The sequence below is a fragment of the Myxocyprinus asiaticus genome, chromosome 20 (genome assembly GCF_019703515.2).
Source record: "Myxocyprinus asiaticus isolate MX2 ecotype Aquarium Trade chromosome 20, UBuf_Myxa_2, whole genome shotgun sequence".
In the NCBI taxonomy this organism is placed as follows: domain Eukaryota; kingdom Metazoa; phylum Chordata; class Actinopteri; order Cypriniformes; family Catostomidae; genus Myxocyprinus; species Myxocyprinus asiaticus.
In genome coordinates this window covers 39,360,778-39,375,889 of record NC_059363.1, presented here as the reverse complement: position 1 = coordinate 39,375,889, position 15,112 = coordinate 39,360,778, and the positions used below count along the sequence as shown (strand labels likewise).

Genomic DNA, 15,112 nt, shown 5'->3' with positions numbered 1-15,112 from the left:
GGCTGTGCTCCTGACAGGAAGACTGTTCCAAACAATAGCATGCAAAAGTACTTCTTTCAAGATACCTTAGGCACTTTTCCACACAATTGTGGAACTAGTACCTGAACTAAAATCAGTTTGTTGTGGAACTCTACCTGTCCGATTAAATTCCAAGTGTCGTTTTTCCTTCAGAGACACAAAAGCAGGAACTTTACTTAAATAAGCTCCGACTTAAGCATGTGACGCTGTTGTGGCGGCGATGCCTGAACTTGATGCAACAACAGCCAAGACAACTCGCTACAAAACATAAACAATGGATGAGTCAGTTTATCTGCAGTCAATTTATTTAAGTCCTGGAGATTTATAGTTAAAAAAGGACTTAAATATTGATCTGTTTCCCACCAACACCTATCATATTTCTTCTGAAGGCATGGATTTAACTACTGGTGTCTGGATTACTTTTATGGTGTTTTTATATGTTTTTAAAACTTCAAGGTTCTCGTCACCATTCACTTGCATTGAAAGGACCTACAGAGATGAGATATTCTGCTAAAAATCTTTATTTGTGTTCTGCAGAAGACAGAAAGTCATACACTTCTGGGATGGCATGAGGGTGAGTAAAGATGAGAGAATTGTAATTTTTAGGTGAACTATCCCTTTAAAACAGACAATTAATAGTCAATCATGAAAGCCATAAAACAGACAGTTAATCTTTATAATCACATTTATTTGTAAGACAATAAACCGTCAGCCCAATTTCATAATCCTGACAGCCCTAGACAAATAGTTCTCATTGATCTCGTCTTTGAACACACATTAGGCATACATGAAATGAATCAAACCAAACTTTACCTCTCAACACGCAGTTAAAGGATCTCGGTGCTAAACTTCTCAGCCACAATACTACTTTAATAGTGAGTGAAATCTGAAAATCTAACAGCCAGTGGCTAATCAAAATTTTTTAGTCACATACATCGAAAAATGTCACATATACAAGTGATTTACTTGCATTATAGAGGATTGCACCTCAGGTAAAAGATTGATCTTGGAATTTTAAGAGAGAGAGCCATAGTGTTTATAGTCTTCAGGAAATCAACCTATGCATGGCTTACCTATAGCTTAATCTACACATAAATTGGGACAGGATTTCAACATAAAAAATATTATACTTCACCTAATGTGAAAAACACATAAATATAAAATAAATGTTTAGTCTTTGGCTTTATATTTCCTCTGGAGTGGAATGCTGACTTAATTGGCAATCAATGCATTTCCTTTCCCCCTCTCTTTTTCTTTCCTGTCTGTTAGTCTTCCTCACTAGTTTCCATTCATCCACACTGGTCTGCCTGCTTCCTTTGCCCCCACAGCTGTACATGTGTGTGTTAGAGAGAATGGAAGAGTGGCAGAACTCTTGGCCTACTTTTCCTGGCAGTGTTGAGTGTAAGGCGGGGTGAGTGATGAGAGAAAGCTGGCCTTGTTTGTCCAGACTCAAGCTCTGGCTAAGCCTGTATGTCTGTATGTGTGCATGTATGTGTGTAGGCTAAGTGGGGGCATTCAGTGGTGGTATTAATGGGTGTGTGATATCTCATACGGTGGTCCTATGGACAGCCAGATCTCCTTTCAGCTATTTTACAGGGGAATTTTGAACAGACTCAGAACCCTGTAGCACATATCTATAGACACTCATGAATAAAATGTTATACAGAATGTTATCAGGACTCAAAGTAATTGTGATCTGTTACAAGGGAATTGAAAGAATTAAATACCTGGATTGTTACATTCTCTGAAGAAAATGTGAGTGGTTCTTGCCTTTGTAAAAGTTGCAGCCGCAATGCTAGGGTGTTTTGGTAGGCATTGCTGTGTTTTTACATTTATTCATTTGGCAGATGATTTTATCAAAAACAACATACAGTGCTTCAACTATACATTTTATCTGTAAGTTCATTCCCTGAAAAATGAGCCTGTGACCTTGGCATTGCTAACGACATGCTACCAGTTGAACGTGTGGTTGCTAAGGTGTTATGAGTTGCATTTATGAGGGGTGTTATGAAAAGGGCTATGCGATAGTAGTGGATCCTTTTCACAGACTGTGATGATGTTTTTCCACCTTATTAAGCAGCTTAAATCTAGTATACTTTTTGTATTTACTATTTTTTAATTCGTGTAAATTTATTTTTACATTTGACTTTGAAATATGTTACCCTGGAATTAAATCAAATGAGTTACCACAGATGCGATGAGGTTTCTAATACAGTTGCTGAGAAAGTGACAGTAAGTTTGCCATCTTCTCTCTTCTGACTGTCGTAATCCATCGCTCTCTTTGTTTTCTTCATTTGGAAAGTTGTGAAAACATAAAAGTGGGGTTTTTCTTTTGATGTTAGAGCACATGGGTGAGCAAAAATCATTTTGCGTCTTCTCCAATTCACTCCCATTCATCACTATCGAAGTTTAGCCTGCAGTTGTTTCCTTCTACTGTATGTTCCAAAACCAAGATGTGTGAAAAGGGTCCATTGTGATGCTTGCCTTAGCAACAGTGCTGGGAAGGAACATTACATGTAATCTGCATGATGGAATCTGAGTACAAAAACTGAATGCTTGTAATTAGAGCTGCAACAACTAATCGATAATATTGATAATTATCGATAATGGAAATCATTGACAACTAATTTAATTATCGATTAGTTGGATATTTGCAGTAAGCATGGAGAAGTCTTGTCAGTGACGTCACTTCACAGCCAAGTGAAAAATGTGTTTCATTATGAAACTTGTTTGAAAAACAGACAAGTTGAAGCGGAAAAAACATGACCCAAGTTGTCCAGTGCACGAGAGAATTTTATAAACAATTCAAAGAAGATCCTAAGCCTACAGTTTAATGTGGAGGGGTTGCTGCGTCAGGTGCGTTGACAGAGTGCTTGTGCTGTTTGGTGCGCGAGAGTTGTTTCTCTCACTAACATTTTACTGCTATTTTATGCTTTATTGTGTTAACATGTTATGAATTCAAAATCAGCCACGTATTTCGCAAAACTGTATGTTCTAACCACAAGAGTCTCCGTTAAAGTCTTTTCAGCACGAGTGTGGATTTGCATATGGTTTACAGATGATTGTACTATATTAAACTGTATGTAATGCTGAATATAATGTATAATAATGCTAAGGGTCCTGATATTTGAAAGTCCTCCTGATAAAGCCACATGTAATGTCTGATTTCACTTGTAAATTTATACTATGGCAAACATTATTTTAATGGATAAGCATAAACAATTTTTTGAGAAGAATAGTTCAGAAACATGTAATTAGTGAAAATACTATTTTAAAAACTATAATATTAAAATACTTAAATGTATGTAATCAGTGACAGTGTACAAGCATATGTATCTAACATAATTATGTACTTTGTAGCTGGGCAGAATTATTAATATTTATATTCTCATGTCACTATTGTTCTCTGTTGGGCTGATTTTTGGTCCCACTCCATGCCCTATGGATCATTTTACTGTGACTCAAGATGGCGCAGAGTATAGCTGCTGCGTTGCGAGCTCCAACACAACATTGTAGTTTTTTGTTTGTTTTGTTTACAATTCTTATGTTTATTGTCTTGGATGTTGTCTGCCTTACTGTCTATGACAGACAAACACTTTTGGACATTGGTTCTGCAATTACACACCGTAAACCGGACTTCAAATTCATCAATGCTGACCCGCTGTTTACAAACACGGCAGTGGAGCCTTTTGTCTGGGCAGCCCGGCCGTGGAAACACAGAAGGAAAAGGGGAAATAGAGCCGCGTTCTCATTAGAGAAAGACGTCATGCAAATCGACCCCCGCTACCCAGTATTCTACTGGCAAATGTTTGGTCTCTGGACAACAAGCTCTGCGAGCTGAAAGCGTGGATCTCTTTCCAACGAGAGACGAGGGACTGCTGCATTATCTGCCTAACAGAAACTTGGATGTCTGCAGAGATTCCAGACTCAGCCATCGAACCCGTGGGGTTCTCCGTGCACCGAGCGGACAGAGCGAAAGACCTCTCAGGTAAAAGCAGAGGTGGTGGTGTATGATCAACAAATCCTGGTGTGATCAGAGGAACGTACATTCTATCAAGTCTTTCTGCTCTCCTGATCTGGAATTTCTCATGCTTCTGTGTCGACCATTCTGGCTACCGAGGGAATTCACAGCGGTCATTATCACTGCTGTGTACATCCCGCCACAAGCCGACACAGACCGGGCACTCAAGGAACTGTATGGGAGTATAAGCAAGCAGGAAACCGCGCACCCTGAGGCCGCGTTCATTGTGACCGGGGACTTTATCAAAGCCAATCTCAAATCAATCGCACCAAAATACCACCAACATATCAGTTTCAACACACGAGGGGACCGGGTTTTGGACCATTGCTACTCTCCCTTCCGGGATGGCTACAAATCCCTCCCCTGCCCACCATTTGGCAAATCTAACCACTGCCCGCTTACAGGCAGAAACTGAAACAGGAAGCACCCACCCTCAGAACGATCCAGTGCTGGTCGGCCAATCAGACTCTATGCTACAAGACTGTTTTGATCACGAGGACTGGGAGATGTTCCAGTCCGCCTCTGATGACGACATGAAGCTTTACGCTGATAGCGTAACACGTTTCATCAGAAAGGGCATAGAGGATATTGTTCTGACCAAAACAATATGGATCTACCACAACCAGAAACCTTGGATTAATAGCGATGTTCGCGCGGCACTTGATGCGCGGACCTTTGCTTTTAATTCCGGGAACGCGGAGGAAACAAGCCAGTTATGCCCTCCGCAAAACTATCAGAGCAGCAAAACGCCAGTACAGGAACAAGACTGAAGGACAGTTGAACACCACCAACTCTAGAAGCATGTGGCAGGGAATTAATATCATCACGGACTTTAAAGGGAATAAATACTCCGCTGTGAACTCCGCTTTCTCTCTCCCGGATGAGCTAAATACTTTTTATGCTCATTTCGAAAGAAATAACACCGCCCTCGCGGAGAGAGCTCTCACGGCAGTTTGCTTACCGCAACAACCATTCCACTGACGATGCCATTGCATCTACAATACACACTGCTCTCTCCCACCTGTAAAAAAGGAACACTTATGTGAGAGTGCTGTTTGTAGACTACAGCTCAGCATTCAACACCAAAGTGCCCTCCAAGCTTGATGTGAAATTCCGGGCTCTGGGCTTAAACAGCTCACTGTGCAGCTGGATCCTGGACTTCCTGTCAAGCAGATGCCAGGTGGTTAGAATGGGCAGTAACATCTCCTCATCACTGACCCTCAATACTGGAACCCCACAGGGCTGTGTTCTCAGCCCACTCCTGTATTCCCTGTACACACATGACTGTATGGCAACACATAGCTCCAATGCCATCATTAAGTTTGCTGATGATACGACAGTGGTAGGTCTGATCACTGACAATGATGAAACAGCCTACAGAGAAGAGGTGCACACTCTGACACACTGGTGTCAGGAGCACAACCTCTCCCTCAATGTCAGTAAGACAAAGGAGTTTGTGGTGGACTTCAGGAGAAGAGATAGAGAACACAGTCCCATCACCATCAATGGAGCGCCAGTGGAGAGAGCCAGCAGCTTCAAGTTCCTGGGTGTCCACATCACTGAGGAACTCACATGGTCCATCCACACTGAAGCCGTTGTAAAGAAGGCTCATCAGCGCCTCTTCTTCCTGAGACGGCTGAGGAAGTTTGGAATGAACCGCCACATTCTCACACGGTTCTAGACCTGCACTGTAGAGATCATCCTGACTGGCTGCATCTCCGCCTGGTACGGCAATAGCACCGCCCACAACCGCAAAGCCCTGCAAAGGGTGACGTGAACTGCCAGACACATCATCGGAGGTGACATATATACCAGGCGGTGTGTGAAAAAAGCTCGGAGGATCATCAGAGACTCCAGCCACCCGGGCCATGGGCTGTTCTCACTGCTACCATCAGGCAGGTGGTATCGCAGCATCAGGACCCGCACCAGCCGACTTCATGTTAGCTTCTTCCCCCAAGCAATCAGACTTTTGAACTCTTGATCTCCCACGATCAAAATACATCAGCACTGCACTTTATTATTATTACTACTCTTACTCTTATATCTCACACCGGACTGTCATAAATTATATTATTATTATATTATATTCTTTCTTAACAACACACTGGCAACTGACTATCAACTGACAGCCTGAATGTACTGTACATTTTATATATACCATATATACTATTTTTTATTGTATAATGTGTATTCTATATTGTGTGTATTGTATACTGTACATTGTATGTTATTGTATATTGTGTTGTGTGTAATTATGTGTATATTAGATTTTAAATTGTGTTGTGTAAATCTGATGTTTATTGTAAATTGGTATATGTTTCATCAGTGTCATGACTGCTATGTTGCTCGGAACTGCACCCAAGAATTTCACACACTATTGCTCTTGTGTATATGGTTGTGTGACAATAAAAGTGATTTGATTTTGATTTGAGCACAGTTTTACAAGGAACTGTTTCGCATATGTCCTGAAAATAATAATAATAAATTCAAACTTAACTTTTCATGATTCAGGCTTTGTTCAAAGTTTTGTGAGCGTATAGAATCGTGATTTCAGTAATGTAAATCAAACCAAATCCTTACGCTCTTTATCATGTTAGTTTTTTGAAAAATCAGATTTTAATAAAATACAAGAAATAAAATGTCATTTATCCGATTAATCAATTAATCATAGAAATAATCAAAGATTAATCGATTATCAAAATAATAGTTTAGTTGCAGCCCTAATTGTAATTGGATTATATTAAATTTGATAATGTGCATAATCAGATTAGTTTGTTTTTTTTATGGGTTACATGATTTCATTCTTGATTCTATAACCAATTAGCCAACAGCAATAACAAGTGTGTAATTTAAAGATTATGCTCATAAATTTTAAAAGATTGGTCAGAGAGTTAGAGCCTGAAATACTTGCAACAGACGTAGCCAGATAGCACTATGAAAACAGTGCTGTCCCATTCCTCTTTTGACCACAAGCAAAAATAACTTGACTTTCAAAGAGAGACTGGGGAAAATAAATGAGCAATGCAATCTTTGCCTTACAAATATTGTATTCATTGAAAAAGACTCCACATTCAGTCTTAAGGACTTGGAGGTTTTCTTTAGTTGTATATCTGTTAGGGCTGCAATGGTACACAAAATTCACAGTTTGGTACATACCTCAGTTTTGAGTTCACGGTTCGGTTTTGGTATAGCAGGGAAAACAAAGAATCTTTAAATTATTTATTTTGAAAATACAGTGGCTGTTGGGCAACAATTCTTATAATGAAGGCTCATTTATATATGACTGCACTATTTCTTCAACAAAATTGCAATACAAAACTTAAGAGCCTCTTATATGCACATTTTATACAAACAAATAAGGGAGGGGGGAGTGCAATTATAATAATTGTAACAAAATTAAGACATTAGCAGAAAAGTCTGTTCCATATTGTATATCAAATCTAAGCACGTTCAGCGGGAGACACGGATATAAACGCAAAAGTGAAAGCCACCGGGGCAACGCACACGTTGATGAAAGAACGGTCCGCAAAAACTTCACATGCATTTATCTGATCTGCAGTTTCTAGTGTACTGTGTGGTGCTCTGTTCTGTTAAGTTTTAATTCCGTGCAGTCCCGTGTTGCTCCCTTGATCTTTTTCATTTTTGTTCTATGCTGTTTGTGTTGTTCGTTATATGTTGTTTTAATATTGGTTTCACGCATGCTAAAATATGTAATCATTCGTTTGCCTGCATATACCGCACTGTATCTGTTTGGTTCCGCGCAGATACATGTACCATTGCAGCCCTGATATCTGTATACATGTTCTTTAAAAATAAAGTATTTTTAATAATTATCCTATGTATCTTCTAACCATGTGTGCATGAAGCTACCGGTCACGTTTTGCAGGCAGAACTGGAGACGATGACGTAGTTGAGAACCCAAGTGCAGTTTTATTAAAGTAAACGCAAAACCAAACTTCAAAACAAGGAACAGGAATTATAACGATGACTGAACTACACTGACAAAGACTACAACTAAGACATGACAAACTAAGCCTCAAACAGGAACACGGTAATCCACAAGAGAAAGACATAACAGTAAAACAACACTCGACAAGGAACAAGAGAACATGAGGGCTATAAATACACAGACAAAGGAAACATGTGACAAAGACAACCAATGACAACTAAACTAGTATCAAGATAACAAGACTTCTAAAACAAAAACCAATGACAAAACAGCACTAATAACAAGTTAACAAGACAATAAACCAATGAGAGCAAAACACATGAAGCAAGGGTGTCACATGACAAGACAAGGAAGTCACATGTTAACCAATGAACAGGAAGCAGTGAACTAAACTTCAAAATAAAAGACAAGATCTAAACAGTGCAAAACAGTAAACTAGATAAACCCACAAAGACTTACATAAACATAAACAGTCTTAAAGTACAAAAAGCCATATTGAAACATGAACAGACATAATGTTACACTACCAAAATGTATACACTGTGTTAAAAGCGCTTAATACAATCCACAAGTACACACACTTGGCATTTGGTTCTTGTTTAAAATTAACTTTGCATATTAATACACAAATAGATGCCAACTGTATTTGCACCCTGCATCGAAAATAATTTATTTTGATTTTAAGTTTACTAATATTTCATGAAAGGAGTGTTAATACTGTGTGTACTTAATATATTTAAAATTAATGATTAGATTTTCATATATATATGCAGTGAGTAATCCAAAAGTAAAAAGTGTAACCTTAAAGATTACGTTACTGATTTCAATTTAAATTGTGTAATTTGTAGTTCCAGATTACATTTCATAAGTAATCTACCTAGCACTGCTTAGCAATTACAACTAATTATAAGCTGGTGCTGTTTCATAAAGTGTTTCTGATTTAACGAGAAATATTGTGCTTTGGTTCTGAAGAGAAGAATTGGCATTACACTAATGCTGATGGTGTCACTCTGTATGTTCTGTGAAACCATGTCAGCACAGCACAAGCATGTGTATCCATGGAGACGTCTTTGAGGCAAAAATCTCAGCTATCCACAGCAGTGTGGAATTTCTCTCTCTCTCTCTCTCTCTCTCTCTCTCTCTCTCTCACACACACACACACACACACACACACACACACACACACACACACAGGCACGCATGCACACACACACACATGCACACCATCACACCTAGACATCTGTGCATGTCAGTAATATTAATGTCAAAATTAGACCACATCACATACATTGACATTTGTGCTCTCATTCAACATGATTACGGGGAAAGCTATGTTGAGAAAACACTAAATATTTTAACCTTCATGAAGAATTTACCACAGCTCTATTCTTAGAGGCTGCAGTAAAAAAAAAAAAAAAAAAAAAAACATTTACTTCAGAGCTGTACAAGCAAGCTGTATGAGGACAAAAAAATTTACACTTTGCATGAATGTAGAGGCATTAACAATGAACATCAGTGATGATGCGCAGATGTGAACATCTGATCAGAACTGGTAATAAATTATTAATGGGCGCAAGATGTTTATGGGATTATGGGAATCGTTCCAGTTCCACTTTTGGATAGTTCACCCAAAAATAATAATTCCCTCATTATTAACTCAAACTTATGCCATCTCAAACTTGAGATAAGTATGACTTTCTTTCTTCTGCAGAACACAAATTATATTATGAAGGATAAATTATGTATTTTTGTCCATGCAATGCAAGTCAATGGGGTTCAAAACTTGTAAGATCCAAAAAGAACAGAAAGGCAGAATAAACTTAATCTATACGACTCAAGTGTTTAATCATTTTCTTCTGAAGTGATACAGTTGGTTTGGTGAGAAACGGACAAAAATGTAACTTTGTTTTTCCACTGTAAATCTAGACATCTGCAGTCTCCTTGGCACGTTCATGAGTTTAGTGCGTTTACACTTCCTCACTCTTGACACATGCCCAGAGCACGTGTACATATTCAGGATGTGTCCAAAAGTTTGTGGACACTATGGGTCTGTTCAAAAACATAGTGGGTTGCCTCGCTGTCTTCTGCTTACATAGGCAGCTGTCTTCTATGGCAACATCCTTACTGAAATGATGCCTCATTAGAGACAGATTTGGAATGCTCTACAAAGGCGGTAGCTCCATGCATCATTCAAATAGTGCTCCTAATGCACAGCACACAAGACTGGACTCGCAACTGATTTCAATACAGGTGACGCACGCAAGAGAAAATATGTGATCCTCTAATGAGCATAAATACGCACAGCACACACACATTTGGGGTAAAATAGTCATTTTGTTTTTGGTTTTTTTCATATTAAACTGTTATTCATCTATACTTTTCAGTAGTGAATGGATTGGATTACAAGTATACAGTATTTATAATCAAAATTTATCTCGTTTCCTCCGCCATCTTGGATTTATTTTTCCACCGTGCTCGCCGTAAAATTGTTGTATCACCATTACTAGTAAATGTACCACATCTGCTATTCACACATGCAACGTCTTTCTGTCTCCTTTCCATTTTGCTGTCAGCACCAAAATGCCATTAAACTCTATAGTTATGTATTTTTAGTTATTTTATCCGGCAACTAATTTATTTATCAATTTGAATGAAGAGAAGCCCATTAAGCCTGGATTACATTACACTGCTTTTCAAATCTGAACAGAATCTAAAAATACTAGGTATCACACATTTACAGACTATGCAAATGGCTACAGACTGGGTGTCTCACACCAAATGACAAGGGATGATCCGGCTGTCAAGTCTATGTGATCTGATCACAAACTCACATAGAAACACACACCCACCTTCTAGGAGACGCATGACAGATGTAAACAAACACGTATGTACGGGAGCTGCCGTTGTTATTGCTGCTACTCTGTTCCATGTTGTAATTCTCGCAAAGGAAATGGGCCAAGTGCATTTGGGTGTGTTTGTGGGTGGAAGAAAAAAGTAAGACGAGTTGGAGGTAAGTGTCAGTAAAAGTTTTGCTCCACATTGAGTGCTTGTTCGCCATCCCCACTTCTTCGTGGTCCAGTTTAATAGCCTTGATGATTATTGATTCATTGTTGTTAATAATTTGATCGATTAAGCTTATCGATAATCGATTTTATTTCAGAACAAATGTAATCATGTCAGCAGACGTTGATAAGTCTCTATACAGTATTCCACTGTGGCATGTCACGTTTTATCCACATCACAGAAGAAGAACCACACTGTAATCAATGTTGGAGCATTTCTCTATAAATGAAAAACATGTTTTCTGCATACACCGTGATAGTGTGTTAAAGAACAACATGACAACAAACACTTTTGATCTGCCAGTCTCCGTGTTTCATCCTAACCCATAATTACGTCAGTGATTGCCGGGAAAGCATGATGGCACGTTAACCTGTAGTGTTGGGTAAGTTACTCTAAAAAAGTAATTAATTTCTAACTACTAATACATCTTTTACAGTGTAATTAGATTACTAATTACTCTGTCTGAAAAGTAATTGCATTCTTATTAATAATTACTTTCTAAAACCCTTATCAACCTCGACCAGATGAAAAATACAAGGACAGACATGAAACTGTTCTTTTAATTCTTTCAAATAAATCATGTGAAATTAATAAATTATTTATGAACTGGACAAATAATTTAAGGGGACAGCATTAAATTAGAAAAAATATATTTTGACATTAGATGTTACATTTCTGTTTTAAATTCACTATTGTTTTATATAGAATTGCTCTATAGTATATACCAGGGGTACTCAGTTAAAGTTTCAAGAGGTCCGGTCTCTACATTTCCTTCCCAGCAATGGTCTGAATAATAGTACTTGCTTACACAGTGTCATATGGCTATGAAATTATATAATATACACTACCGGTCAAAAGTTTTGAAACACTTGACCGAAATGTTTCCCATGATCTTAAAAATCTTTTGATCTAAAGGCGTATGCTTAAATGTTTGAAATTAGTTTTGTAGACAAAAATATAATTGTGCCACCATATTAATTTATTTCATTATAAATCTCAAATTTAATAAAAATAAATATATTAAAAAAAAAGTTTTTGAAATTGATGACTTGGACTAAATAATAAAGAAAAGCAGCCAATAAGTGCCCAGCATATAGATGGGAACTCCTTCAATACTGTTTAAAAAGCATCCCAGGGTGATACCTCAAGAAGTTGGTTGAGAAAATGTCAAGAGTACATTTCTGAAAATTCTAGGCAAAGGGTGACTACTATGAAGATGCAAAAATATAACATAGTTTTGAGTTATTTTGGATTTTGTTTAGTCACAACATAATTCCCATAGTTTTAATGACTTTACTATTATTCTAAAATGTGATAAGAAATTATAATAAAGAATGAGTAAGTGTTTCAAAACTTTTGACCAGTAGTGTATATTTTTGAATAGTTTTTATAACTTGCCACTTTGGCAGAAATAGTACTTCGTAAAAAAATTAAAATAAATTCTAAACAGTCAGGGAACACTGGGCAGGGAAGAGGACAAGTGGCATTCAACTGATCACAAAGTATAGTCAGGACATTACTGATGTGAAAAACAGCACCATCACTATTTCAAAAAAGTAATTTTTTATCAAACCTAGACAGGCCACATTTCCAGCAGCCATCTCTCCAACACCTTATCCTTGAGTAATCATGCTAAATTGCTAATTTGGTACTAGAAAATCACTTGTCATTATATCAAACACAGTTGAAAGCTATTTGGTTCATTAAATGAATCTCAACGTTGTCTTTGTGTTTGTTTTTGAGTTGCCAGAGTATGCAATAGACTGGCATGTCTTAAGGTCAATATTAGGTCAAAAATGGCAAAAAAGAAACAGCTTTCTCTAGAAACTTGTCAGTCAATCATTGTTTTGAGGAATGAAGGCTATACATTGCTCGAAATTGCCAAAGAAACTTAAGATTTCATACAAAGGTGTACACTACAGTCTTCAAAGACAAAGTATAAATGGCTCTAACAAGGACAGAAAGAGATGTGGAAGACCAGATGTACAACTAAACAAGAGGATAAGTACATCAGAGTCTTTAGTATGAGAAATAGACACCTCACATGTCCTCAGCTGACAGCTTCATTGAATTGTACCAGCTCAACATCAGTTTCATGTACAACAGTAAAGAGAAGACTCAGGGGTGCAGGCCTTATGGGAAGAATTGCAAAGAAAAAGCCACTTTTGAAACAGAAAAACTTTGTTTGTGGGCAAAGAAACACAAACATTGGGCAACAGATAATTGGAAAAGAGTGTTATGGATCTTAACCCCATTGAGCTTTTGTGGGATCAGATTGACTGTTAGGTGCGTGCGAAGTGCCCAACAAGACAGCCACATCTATGGCAAGTGCTACAGGAAGCGTGGGGTGAAATATCACCTGAGTATCTGGACAAATTGACAGCTAGAATGCCAAGGATCTGCAAAGCTGTCATTGCTGTACGTGGAGGATTTTTGGATGGGAGATCTCCTGGGGAAAACTAAAGTTGCTGCTGGAAGAGGTGTTAGGGAGGCCAGTAGGGGGTGCTCACCCTGTGGTCTGTGTGGGTGCTAATGCCCCAGCAGTTATACTGTAAAATATTATTATTCTCCCCTTTTCTCCCCAATTTGGAATGCCCAGTTCCCAATGCACTCTTAGTCCTTGTGGTGGTGTAGTAACTCGCCTCAATCCAGGTGGTGGAGGACGAATCTCAGTTGCCTCCATGTCTGAGACCATCAATCCACGCATTTTATCATGTGGCTTGTTGAGCGCGTTACTGCAGAGATGTAGCGCATGTGGAGGCTCACGCTATTCTCCGTGGCATCCACGATTAACCCAACGTGACTCTACCCACCCTAGCAACCAGGCCAATTGGTTGCTTAGGAAGCCTGACTGGAGTCACTCAGCACGCCCTGGATTCCAACGTGTGACTCCAGGTGTGGTAGTCAGCAGAAAATTATTTTTTAAATATTTGTCTTGTTTTAGTGTCAAAATATCTAAACATCCTTTAAACAAGATCAGTTGACATGAGAAACATAATTGTATATTAAGACTTGTATATAGAGAATAGGCTATATCTCCTTAGAATATATTTTATTATACTAAGACTACATTATTTATGGAAATGTCTTATTCTCACACCATTAAGAAATTATTTTTGATTGTAAGCATAAACCTAACCTAATTTATGCAATTTTGTTTTTCAGGTAATTTTTTTTAATCGTTTTTAGGATTTTTTATTTTTTTATAGATACTTAAAAGTTCAATTTTTTTTTCTGGAAAGAAAATCAAAGATAGTGATTAAGAAAAATATTTTTGCATTGTAAAACACTATCTGACGTGATTAGCCTTTTTCAAATAAATAAAACGTGCAATGTGTAAGCGTCATTCCACATCAGTCAGTCAAATGCGCATCACAGATTATTTTATTTATTTGTTGTCTTTTACATCAGAACGTGATAGAGCACAATTCCAAGCTGATGGCCTTTGGGAATCGAAAATATCACGAGCCAAAAAACCCTCGCTGTCAGTAAAAGTAAGTTTCCTCTGTATGATGCCACAGGAAAGTCTTCCAAAAGCAGCGCATCCATTAGCCTACCAATATTTCCTTTTTAAAGCTTTTTTGAATTTTAATGCATTTTCAATTAGTTATGTAAAATTTATATAACCTTATATTGGCTGGATAACAGTCACTTCTGATTCGAGTGCTTAACTATATAATTTTTTATTCCAAATGTGGGTTATTATATGAGAAGCAGAGTTCATAATCAGCCTTGAGAGTTCATTACTTGGCCAGTTGGACTCTCCAATTCACACACATCAGTAAAAGAGTCACAGACACAATTACGCACAATCAAGAGTGTGCGTACGTTGCGCACATTTTAACGACAGGTTCATTTTTTTATAAATCCTGATATGTACGTGGTAAATTGCGTACGCACATTTCAATGCCTATTTTGTGCATATGGAATGTTTATACATCAGGCCCCTGAGCTATCTACACCCCCAAACGTTTGGTGTATATCTCCGATCATTATAACAGGAGCACCGCTAGCGTACAGTGCTCTCCATCAGCGTGTCTCACGCCAGGGGCTGGATTAAA

At 38.0% G+C, this 15,112-nt stretch overlaps 1 protein-coding gene across 6 annotated transcripts in view; it reads left to right on the top strand.

Annotated features, from left to right (window-relative positions):
* The window catches only part of daam2 (dishevelled associated activator of morphogenesis 2), a 311,361-nt gene that overhangs the window by 141,154 nt on the left and 155,095 nt on the right, over positions 1–15,112 (top strand). The window contains exon 2 of one of the 6 annotated variants that reach the window (XM_051646196.1): positions 556–592. The exons of the other annotated variants lie outside the window; for them this stretch is intronic. The gene's annotated coding sequence lies outside the window, so the exon portion shown is untranslated. The remainder of the gene's footprint in view (positions 1–555; positions 593–15,112) is intronic. 6 annotated transcript variants of the gene reach the window in all.